We start from the raw sequence: 12222 nt of genomic DNA, 5'->3' as shown, positions 1-12222 counted from the left end.
TGATAGTTTTAATTTGTCTTTGCCATATTCCCCCCATCTGAATCTTTGTACAGTACCTTTTTAATAAAAAGATTAAAAGTTGTAACTGATTGGCCTAATAAAATTTGATAGATAAGGAATACCACATCCTCCCCACCCCACAAAATTCATCCCCCAAATTATATTTTTTTCAATTTTACTCTGTTGTTTGTCTAGCTGCTTATCCAACAGGACAATGTATTAAAAAGATAAGTTTAGTGTCATGATCAAGGCACCAGACTAGAAATCAGGAGACCTTGAAGACAAAGACAAACCTTGGGCCAGTCACTCTCTCGGCCCAAGGAAGGAGGCAATGGCAAACTGCTGAAAAAAACCTTGTCAAAAGAAGGGTAGGGACTTATTCAGGGCATCTCTGAGAATCAGATGTAACTGAACAGAAAAAAATACAGGTAGTCCTCAACTTACAGCCACATTTCTGCTGTTAAGTGAGACATTTGTTGTGAGTTTTGCCTCATTTTATGACTTTTTTTGCTAAAGTTGTTAAATGAATCACTGAGGTTGCTAAGTTAGTAACATGGTTGTTACATGACTCTGGTTTTCCCTCTTGTCAGGAGGTTGCAAAAAGTGACAACCTGACTCGGGGTCATCAGGATGAAGCAGTTGCCAAGCAGCTGAATTTGAATCACATGACCATGGGGACGCTACAAAGGTCATGAGAAAAATGGTCATGTCACTTTTTTCAGTGCCATTGTAACTTTGAATGGTCACTAAATGAACTGTTTGAAGTCGAGGACAACCTGTATAGACAGAATCACTCTCATAATTTCTGGGAACCCCCAGAGGGCTGGTGAGGTCCTAGAAAACTGGAGAAGACAAATGTCACCCAATATACAAGAATGAGGAGCAGGAAATTACATGCCTGTCAGCTTTATGCCTTTACTGGGCAAGTTCCTTAATTAGATTATTAAATAAATTGGTTATAGCTTGTCAACCTTCTCCAATTTTATTAGTAATTTCTCCAAAATGCTACAATGAGGTCCTGAACAAAAGGAATGTTCATTTCAATGATCATATAATAAGGAATTTTTGGAGAGTGGTTTTTAAGAAATTTAATTATTCATCAGGAAAACAGTAATATTCCTTAGGACTATTAAACAGCTTGCCTCCTGAAACATAACTTCAAAAAAGCTCATGGTATTTTGCATTATGCAAGAACTGTGCATGGGAGTGGGTGGCTGGAATAGATTTAAGTTTTAATAATGAATGTTAGCAAAATTAGAATATGTAGACAAGTATACATTTTCATAAATTTTACAGATCAAAAGAAATAACAGTAAAAACCTCCCTCCCTCTCAAACTTTCCAAAATTATGGAACCAATTTCACTTTTACTGTAAAACTGCATAACTGAGTATATTGAACCAGTGTTTACCTTTCATTGTTTTCAATAATTAAATAGATTTTTTAAAATCATTTTGTTCCTTGGCAACAATAGGATCTGTGGTAAAACCATGACTTAAATAAGATGGAGGTTTTTCTGGGCTTTGGCTGCAATCACAGCACTTGCATCACTCTTGGTAGGAGGAGAAACTGAACTGTTAAACCTAGCAAGGATCAACCAGGTGGCCTCTGGAATTGGGTAAGGGGAAGGCTGCGGCAAAACCTGCATTAGAGACTAAACAACGTAAGTAATTGGAAAACTGCAGAAGGAATTTGCATGGTTCTGAACACATCCAGCCTCAGGACTCAATCAAGTCATAGAGTACTTCTGCTGCTCAGTACCTTTAAATAATAATGGCCTTGATATTCTCAAATGCTTTATTAAAGCCAATTTATACAGTAGGTCTACATAATATCGGACGGTGTGGTGGCTCAGTAGTTAAGATGCTGGGTTGGTAATCTGGAAAGCCAATAGCAACGACAAGCGGAGTAAAATCTGCAGGCACTCCTTTATCTTTTTTTGCTTACAGAATATCAATACAATATAAATATTTAGAATTTATGGGCATATTTTCATTAACATCATGCATGATGAACTAGCCCTAATCCAATATTTTAAATGCAGAAGCAAATTTGTACATTATAACCATCATGGTTTACTTAAGCATTCTTTATTCAAAGGACTGGAACCTGACTAAGATCACACAACCTGCTAAAATCACACTAGGGCTGCAGGAAATTCATGAACTTACTAGCCGTTACATGGCTAGCTGCTTCAAATATATCAGAACTAACAATATAGCTAACTTTAAAAAAACATTTAGTGAGAAGGCAAACAATGGAAGTATTCAGTAGTCAGGCAAACTATTTCAATTTTTTTTCTGTAAACACAACCATTGTTTATTAGCAAGGCTGATCAAGAAATTCTTGCTAATTAGCTCTGTAATCTTCCCCATTATGGACAAAGATGATAAATGATCTTCAAAAAAAGGAAATGCCACGGGAAAACTGGCTGAGCAAGACTGACACTGTAATTCTCTTTGCTCTACTCCAAGATAAGTTCAACTGCAGGGATACAATTTTAAGACTTGTGGACTTCAATTCCCAGAATTCCCTAATCAGCCATGCTGGCTGAGGAATTCTGGGAGTTCACAAGGCTTAAAGCTGCCAGGTTTGGAGGTCCCTGCTCTACTGCATCCAACAAGGCTTATTCCCAGGCCTAAGTAGATGCAGAGCAAAACAACTTTTCTTTGGCAGAAAACCTTGAGAAGCCAGAGTTCCTATCTTGTGGCTGGTCCTTTGCCTCCATTGTGTTCCCCACAAGAAAGACCCACAACAAACCCTGCCTTAACGGAGGCTTCTTTTCAGTGGTCATTCAGTCCAGGACAGCCTTCATCCCACTCATCCTCTTCCCTGCCAGTTCTCCCCTTTGGTCAGCTGCTTTCCTTGGGAACAGAGCAAGCTTATCGGAGTCTCATCGACAGGACATTTTTCTTGTGACTAAGCTCAGGATTGCTGAAGTCACTTTGCTGGGATACATTAAAATCAACAATTCTTCACTAAACTTCACAAATATACATTAAACCAAGTTACATGAAAAAGATATACTAATATCTACATGAAATGAACAGAACATGCTTTTGTGTTTGAGGCCGAAGTTAATAACCTTGGACTGTCATTTGCCACAAAAACTGATCCAATCCCCCCCCCCACTTCAAAATCAAAGGGTGCATCATAAGTTACAGAAGGAAAAGTAAGTTCCCTTTTGATGGAGCTAAGTGGAAAGGGAAAAAGCCCAAAAGCTGAAATCGAATGTCATTATGTAGCTCTCAACTGCCAGAAGAACACCTAATAAAAGGTCCCCTCTTCCAGGTAAGATTCAGACTGCCCTCATCTGTGCTACACACACATACACACAAACAGCTAACAAAAAGAAAGGAACACATACGTGGTCTGATTCTAGCATCAACCGACCGCCAAACCCTACCACTCAAAGACTCTGCTAGAATCAAATTCAAAGCTAGAAATGTTCAGGTTCGTTTCCATTTCCTCCTGCCCTGCGGAGCTTTAGACAAGTCAGAGTCAGTCAATTCAGAACTTGTATGGTGGCATCTCATCTTGAAAGAGGAAGATCATGAAAAATAGGCATGACAAGACAGTGAAGTGCAATGGAATAATCTAACCAGAAACAGAAGCTTAACACAGTTTTTTCTTCATGGATTATTTGAAGGGATGGGATAAAAAGCATAGCTGGAAAACAATGCATTTGCCCAGAGTGAAAATCTGTCATTACGTTATCAGGTATGAATCTTGAAAAACAATGCCCGACAAGCCAAATCTAGGCTTGGTCAAATTACAAACAGAACTGTCAGATCACACACAAAATGGGGAAGGAAAACAAGAGTCAAGTAGCTGACACCACGCCAAATCTGATAACTTGGCATCTGAAGTATTTTACAGCTTTAAATAAAACACTCCACTGACCGGCTCTTCATCTTGGTACCCAAATGCACAGGGATAGCTAACTTGAATATCCAGACATTCCAATCTTTAAATTTGTAAGAAACAGCTGCTGTAAGTGATGAAGATGAAAAGGTTTTGTTTCCTTTTCTTTGCATTTTCTCCTAATGGAAAAGAGTTTCCCACAAAACTTTATGTAAAGATTGCATTTATATCCAAACTTTCATGCAAGGTGTTCAAACTTGTAGGCAGGGCCCCTTTTAATCTTATTAATTGTATTAAATTAGAAAGCTTACACTAAGAGCATGATTAGCACAAGGTCACCCAATAAATGTTTTCATGAGGGGGAATTCAGCAAGCCCAACAGCTGAGCACCCAGCAATTTTTTATTAAATGTGCAGAGCAAAGGGGCAATTTTATCTGGGAAAGCAAGATGGAAGAAAGAAACATCTTGCCAATCTCAGTACTTCTCCCCAGTGACTTCTGGTTCTGAGTTAGACTGGTCTATACTTTTTATTAAAAAAAGAAAGAGAGAAAAGGGGTTGAACCTGTTGAGCTTTCTAACTTCAAATCCTAATTACATACCATTTGCACATATAGAGAAACCTTGTTTTATTAAACCTCCACTCTTACTAAATTAATTTACTTAGATCCCAGTGTGTACAATCCATTTTTAAATCACAGATAAAAGCAAAGCAAAGGGTCCCAGTAAGTTAAGATTTGCTTTCACTCTCTAAACTTGTTTCAATCAAAACCAAATGTATTATAGGAGTTTGGCAGATTACCACACTGCACAAAAATCAACAGAAATTGTTCCAAGAGCCGAGATGTCTATGTCTGTTCAGGATTAAGTCTACTGAAGTTAACTGAGCCTGTGTGCAGGTAGCTGAAGGGAAAAACTGCAGCTTTTAAGTCACAACAAATGTGCGGCTATTAGTGGAAAATCTGGCTCAGCATTTCTCACCTGTGGCAATTTCCCAAGACAGCATGGGGAATTCTGGGAGTTGAAGTCCATACATCTTCAAGTTGCCAGTCTTAAGAAAGACTGATCCAGGCCATTGATAAATGAGAGCTCCTGATTCCACTGCTACCAACTATGAGGGACGCCAGCATCCAGCAACCTTTTAGTCTCCTTTCTCACATACCTGGTTACACAAATGGTGCCATCTTCTTAGCTTTCTACAAAGAGTTTCTATATTCTGAAGAATCTCGGTCACATCCTCCATGCCTTTACCATCAGCTTCTTTCTATCATTAACCTTTAAAGTTGTGTTGCTGCACAACTTTCTGCCAAGGAATTACAGCATATTTCTGAAATCCTGGTTTATTAGTATTTAGACTTCTATACCAGTTCACAGTGCTTTTACAGCACTCTCTAAGCGGGCTACAGAGTCAGCCTCTTGTGCCCCCAACAATCTGGGTCCTCACTTTGCCCACCTTGGAAGGACGGAAGGCTGAGTCAACTTTGAGCCTGGTGAGATTTGAACTGCCAAACTGCAGTCAGTCAGTAGAAGTAGCCTGCAGTACTGCAGCTTCTTTATTATCCTTTCTCACTAGCTAAACGCTGCAATAATACATTTGAGATTTTTTTCACAAAAAGATGTTATATACAGTTATATTTTATAAACACCTATATTGTCATTTTGCAGTTCTTTTTTTAAGTCAACATTTAATTTTTAGTTTACATTCTTAGGATTCACAATTAACAAAATGATCTTTAAAGAGAGAAAAAAATGAGGTGGGGGAAGGGGAATGTCCCCATATTCTTGTATAAAAATAACCAAATACAACTAACAATAAAATATTTTTTTCAAGTTATAGGAGTGCTTATCTCACTTCTGGATAATGGATGCAGTTAAAATATTAATAAAACAAAAAATGGAATGATACAAATATAACAAAGAGAAAAGCAAAAAAGGATGGAAAAAAACCAACCATAATCCAGTTTTGTAGTCACACTGCTCAGACTTCCTGCTGCAGGAGATACTTACCATCCGCTTGTTCAGTGACTGTCCATACTTGTGACGAGTGGTATTTTACGACCGGTCCCCAAAGTTCCAGTCTTCACAGGTCAATCTTGGTCATGTGATCATGATTTGGGTGCTGGGCAACTGGCTCTCACAATGGCTGCAGTGCCCCACAGTCACAAGGCTGCCGTTTGCAGCTTTCCCAGCTGGCTCCGCACAAGCAAAACCAATGGGGTGGCCAGGAGTCCATCTGATGAACCCCCCCCAGGCTCCCTCTTCTCATGCTGCCCTGTGGGCACCCGTCCCCCAGCCCTGCTGTGCTCTGGTGCCTGGCCTGCCTCAAGCCTCCCTCACAGAAACTCCCCCCCCCTCCCTGTGGCTTTATGGTGCTTCCTGCTTAACGACCGACCCATGTGCCTTGGGGTTATGACAACAATTGAGGCTGCCGGGATTGTTGTCACCCAGCAATGTGGTCATGTGACACCACGCTTTAGGGCCACACTGTTTTGCAAGGGCAATCCTGGTCCCAATTGTGTCATAACCCAAGGACTTCCTGTTCTCCCAACCTTCTGCCTCAGGGAATAGCCAGGTTTTAAGGGCTTTCTGAAAGACCAGTGGGGTTAAGGGCAATCCTGGTCCCAATTGTGTCATAACCCAAGGACTTCCTGTTCTCCCGACCTTCTGCCTCAGGGAATAGCCAGGTTTTAAGGGCTTTCTGAAAGACCAGTGGGGTTAGGACTACTTTAGTCTTATGTGGTGAGGGAGCAAAGGGCAAAGGCAGCAAGACAACCAGGCCTGCTTCCTGCACCCTCCTAGATAACCTTTTTAAATAATAGATGGGACTTGGACCTGCCTTTTCTGCTGGACATGGTGTGGCAGGTAAAGATCACTGGAGAGAGATGGGCCTATGAAGGACAACTAGCATTTTGAATTGTACCTGCAAGCCTACTGGAAGCCAGTGCAGCTTACGGAGCAGGGTGAAACACAGTGTTCCAAGGCACACCCATAATTGCTTGTTCTGGGCCAAGTTCTTCAGAGACGGCCCACAGTAATCCACCTGGGTGTAACCCACACAGTGGCTGAACTCACAGCCCTAGAATATTCTCCAACTCCTTGGGAGTATCAGAATGAACCTCAGATAACACTGTGAGACTGGGCTTTAGTCAACTCTATAAAGCCTACTCCAAAGCCAGAGTCCATCCTGGCCGTGGTGGTGGTGGTGCAGTGGTTAGAATGCAATATTGCAGGAAAACTCACTGCTCGCTCCAGGAGTTCGATCCTGACCAGCTCAAGGCAGACTCGGCCTTCCCTCCTTCCCAGGTCGGTAAAATGAAGAGCCAGCTTGTGCAAGATGCTGACTCTGTAAACAGCTTAGAGAGGGCTGTAAAGCACCATGAAACAGTATATAAGTCTAAGTGCTATCCTGGAGCAAATCCAAGCAACTTTCTTCAATAGATACATAACGCATTCCCAATGGCCCTACAAATGAGCCTCTGGCTCTCCTTCCCAAGGAGAATCCAGGTCAATTGGAAGAGGGCTGCTGGAAACCTATCGGCAGATGCAATAAAGATGGAAAAGCGGCAACAGATATCACCGCCAGCGGATCGACCATCTCTTAACCTATTTCATCTGCTATCAAATAAACCCCACCTCCCTGTGAGAGGCAGCATCCCTGGAAAACCTGAAGGCAACCAGGAAGTGATCTGACCCTAACAGGGAAGGATAACAGTCTCCCCAACTCCAGATCATATGTCGCCACTGACAGGAAGACCAACTTCAGACTTGCACCCTCATTGTGTGTGTTGCCCTCAAAGTCCTTGGCCCAGTCCATGGGTGGCCATAACACCTGGGCCACTTCCAACTCTACCAGAGAAGGCAGACTGAAGTCACCCAGACCATAATCCTGGGGAACTCCACCGCCATCTTGGAGTTGAGGAGCTCAGGTAGGGCAGATGCTATGCAGAAAGGAAGTAGTTATAGCAGCAACAATCCCAACTGAACTCTTCAGCCCAATTTCACATCCAGCTATTAATAGGGCAGCATCTCTGAACACCTCTCCAATGTCCTCATACAAACAAAAACTATTGACTCCAACTATATAGTCATGCCATGTTGGGGAGAAAAAACCCTGGTTAATAACTAAAACAAATTAGATAACAATACTCACAAGTTCAAAAATCGGAATAGAGACAATTACAAATCAAATGTTCTGTGGAATAAATTATTTTTACAATTTTCTTCTACGGTATTAACTAAACCTTGGAAGGAAACTATTCCAAAGAGAAGCAGCTGCTATAGAGAAATACCACCTCCACCCCCAGCAGCTCAAATAGGAGACCTTGAGCGTGTCAGAACAGGTTGTTCTGTCTGCAGTAAGTGAAGCTGAAAACAGCACTTTATTGATCAAATAAATGTATGTATACCAGCAATAAATGAATCTTAAATAACAATCAAAACAATAAAATATAAATAAGATCATGGGAGAATGCACCATCTTATGGGCTCCTGGTTCCCAAGGGATTCCCAAGGCTGCTGAAAAAAATACGTTTTGAAGGATTTCCTGAAGAACAAGAGAGTCAAAGCTAATTCACTTCAGAAGGAAATGATGTTCCTTGGGTAGGGTGCTACAGCAGAAAAGGATTTTATCCTGGGCCATCCCATCAAATGTATTCTTTTTAGCAAGTGGGACCTGTAACATGCCATTCCTTCCACAACTGATATGCTTAACCATAGAGAGGTAGTCCTTCAAATAACCTGTCCTCAAGGCAAGCAGGCAGGGATTTAAAGGTAAAAAAAAAGAACACCATTGTAATGGAATGTGTGCCTGATCTTGGAGAAACAGGAAAGATGCTGCCTAGGAAACAATCGGAGAAGAGAGAGGTAGGAGCCCCCGGTCAAAGGATCCACCCTAAGGGATCAGCTGGTTAAAAATGCAGGTGAGAAGTTCAGGCTTGCAAGATTGTGTTAATGTAGCTTTACAATAAAGTAGAATTCCTTCATCTAACCTTGTTTCTCTCTGGAAAGACTGACGCCATGAATTGGACCAATCTGTAAGCAAACTGGTGACCAATGTAGATTGCGCAACAGAGGCACAAACATGCCCTTGTCCTAAAGGGACATATAATTGCCCCAGCTATCATATTTGCACGTTAAAGATTCCATTCGGTCAGATCCATTACTAGGCTTCCTCCATTAGAACACCAGCCATTTTTTCTGTTGATTTCCCCCCTTCTGTTGAGGTAAATTGTTGGTGATTTTCGTCTCAGGTACTCTCGGTCAGTACCGGTTCATTTCAATGAAACTGCATTTATACCCAGTTTGTTCATGGACAAATGAAGTGGACTTGGGATGTAGTTCACTGAAGAACTTCCAGGACCTTGTTCAGGAGCAATTGCATGGTCTCCGGCTGCCTCTGATTTCCAAAGTTTGACCAAGAACCCGATGGGACTGTCTACCAGATTGCTGGGAAAATCCACACAGCCCCATCAGAGTTCATCCTTCCACGAAGTGTCTGGTGTGGATCAATATAATCAGCCAAATGTCTGGAAGCAGAAAGCCTCACTGGGACTAGGAAGTGACCCGTCTAAAGCAAAAGATCAATAGCAACGCCCTTTGTCTTGAGATCACAAGCCAGTTACAACAAGGTAAAACAAGTCAAGCCAGAGATTATATGGGAAAAAGCAAATGAAGATCAAGAATGCCCAGTCCTCCATAGATCCTGAAATCTGTATTGGAAGGATGGTAAATATCTGTCCAACAATGAAAACCAGATGGTCACAATGGGATCTTCTAGATAGCAAAGTGGGCAGTTCATAATTAGAGTCCCCAACATGTTCTCCTATGCCCTCTAAAATAGAGTTCCTGAGAATGATCCCACCCATCCCCTTCTCACACACAGAGGCCTTAAGAGTTGTAGCTGCTAAAAGACCCAAAAGACAGAAAAGAGCATTTATCCTGTCTACACCACATAATAAATCTTTGGTTCTACATACCAGGCCCACTTCACTTATCCATGACCAAATTGTGTGTACTGTATTAGGTACATTATCTGGTACTGACCAAGAGTACCACGAGACTAAAGTCACCAGCGGTCCAACTTCCTAGATCCAAGCATGGGGTTGAAGAGCAGGAGGGGGTCAGCAAAACATCCCTCATGACATTCCTGTAAAATGGGAAGTCCAGTGGTCCCTTTCCCCACCATTTACAGTCCAGATTTGCTCTTTCATCTTCTGTGGTAACAACAAAGATATTACCAGTTTCCAAGGACCCCTTGCAGGACCTCTGGAAGCTCTGAAACAGGTTCTGCAAAGTTCTCCTGCAATCTGCCCTCATTCATTTGATTCAAAAATTTTATGAACCCTGCATCTTCCACACCCTCTTAGCAACAAAGTAATTACAGATGGTATGGAGAGATACTGTTGGACACATCATTATCAATTTATTTCAAGTAGCTTAATTTGAGAAGAAACAATGGGATCTCTTGATCTTGTCAGCACAATAACTAAGTAGAAATAAGCTTCACTTAAAACTAAATTATTCAGGTCATTCTAAGCTATTCCAAGCTCACCAAATTTAGCACATTGAGAGTTGGTTTTGAAGATTCTTTTCTCCTAATGGGTGGGAGGGCAAGGGAGAATGGTTAGTTAAACTGAAACTGATAAAAACCCCTCCCTAATTTTTCATTTAAAGCTGAAATACATTTTTGTAAATCTTCTTTTAATCCTGAATATGCTTACTTACAAACTCATAAGAATATATAAAGATATTTAAGTGCATGCTATTTTCCTGGCCAAGATATGTTAATACAAATGAATGCAGAGTGATACCTCCTACTAACTGCTTTTAATAAATTAAACCTAAAACAGAAGCGTTTTATGACAGCAGGCAAAGGTTCCCTAACCCTACCTTAATTACATAAGGCTGTAATAATCAAAGGTTACTTTGTTAAGTTATATACATTTCACTGTTCCCTACATTCATTCAAGATTTCCACCTCTTTTGCTCAAATGGAATACTGTATCTGTAGCATTTGTATGTTTTCAACATTTACTCAATTTAAATTTCATTTTATATTCAAACTCTCAAGGTAGGTTCTCTGTTTAGACAATATGACTTGTAAAATCGAAAAGCAACTGGCAGCAGGCAGGCAGTAAAATTAGCCTTTACACTAATTGGAAAGTGATCGAGAGATTGAACTCTAGAGCAGGATGTCCCTGCCTCAAATTCCTCCTCCATCACTTTTCGTCAGCAAACAATTTAAGTAGTTGTGAGATAAAATATGATACAAAATATGAAAGTAAATAGGAAAGTGGGGGGGGAGGTGGGGGGAAGATAAGTAAGGAAGGGTTGGGAAAAAGAAAAAAGTTGATTTCCGACTTTCTCTGTTGCAGTAAAGCATTAACATAAAACCACATAATAATAATCTTGCCGCTCTCCTCCACCCCTTTTCAACAGGGATATCAATAATAGCTCTTTATCTGTAGTAAGGTACTATAGCTACAGGTACGTTTTGATTTACCGCCACAATTGAGCTGAAAATTTTTCTTACTAAGTGAGGAAGTTGTTAAGTGAATTTTGCCCCATTATATGACCTTTCTTGCCATCTACTTGTCTTTAGTCTTTAATATATGGTGGACAAATTTTGGGTCCCTTCCTTGAAACCTATTGGGACCTGGAAGATGTGCCTTTTCTGTAGAGGTACCTGTCCTTTGGAATGATTTTCCACATCTTCCTTTCCTGCTCTGTTGCTTTTATCTTGGTTTGTTTCCTCTTGTAAGCAACCCAGAGTCCCACTGTTTGAGTTAGGGAGCCATATAAATTCTTTACATGTTATCTTCAATTTGGCTGAGAAAGAAAGGCTTATCTGAAAGCAATTAGTGCAGTGGAAAGTCGATTATTTTCAACAGGTGATTTACATGCAATTTATTCAGTAGCGCTACAGAAAGAGATTGCCATTATTTTGCTTATTTGTCAAGTTTAAAATGCTGCTTAGCTCTCTAAATTCTTTCTTTAGGTTTCCAATCTAGCCTAACAGCATGGTTTCGTGATTATCTCCCATGCAAGTACTAATCAGGTCTGATTCTTTCAAACTAAGCCAGGTGCTCTCTGTTATTGGCACATTGTGTGTGTCTGTCTGCCTGTGCCTTCCTTCAATATAGACTCAACACTTGGCAACTATTTGAAGAAGTCCTCCTAGTTTTCTTTGCAACATTTTTGGAAGTGGCTTGCCTGGTATCTCCTTTCTAACCCAGAAACAAGAGGGACTACCCCAAAGCCATCCAGCTGACTTTGTGCCTAATGCAGAATTAGAACTGAGTCTCCAGGTTTCTACAGTGGGGGCTTTTACCACTACACCAATCTGGCTCTCTCCATTTAAAC

At 40.9% G+C, this 12222-nt stretch overlaps 1 protein-coding gene across 1 annotated transcript in view; it reads right to left on the bottom strand.

The window, feature by feature from the left end:
* ARHGAP17 (Rho GTPase activating protein 17) overlaps positions 1 to 12222 on the bottom strand; it is a 111143-nt gene that overhangs the window by 97910 nt on the left and 1011 nt on the right.

The sequence above is a fragment of the Thamnophis elegans genome, chromosome 14 (assembly GCF_009769535.1).
Source record: "Thamnophis elegans isolate rThaEle1 chromosome 14, rThaEle1.pri, whole genome shotgun sequence".
NCBI lineage: Eukaryota > Metazoa > Chordata > Lepidosauria > Squamata > Colubridae > Thamnophis > Thamnophis elegans.
This window is presented reverse-complemented; position numbering and strand designations above follow the sequence as displayed.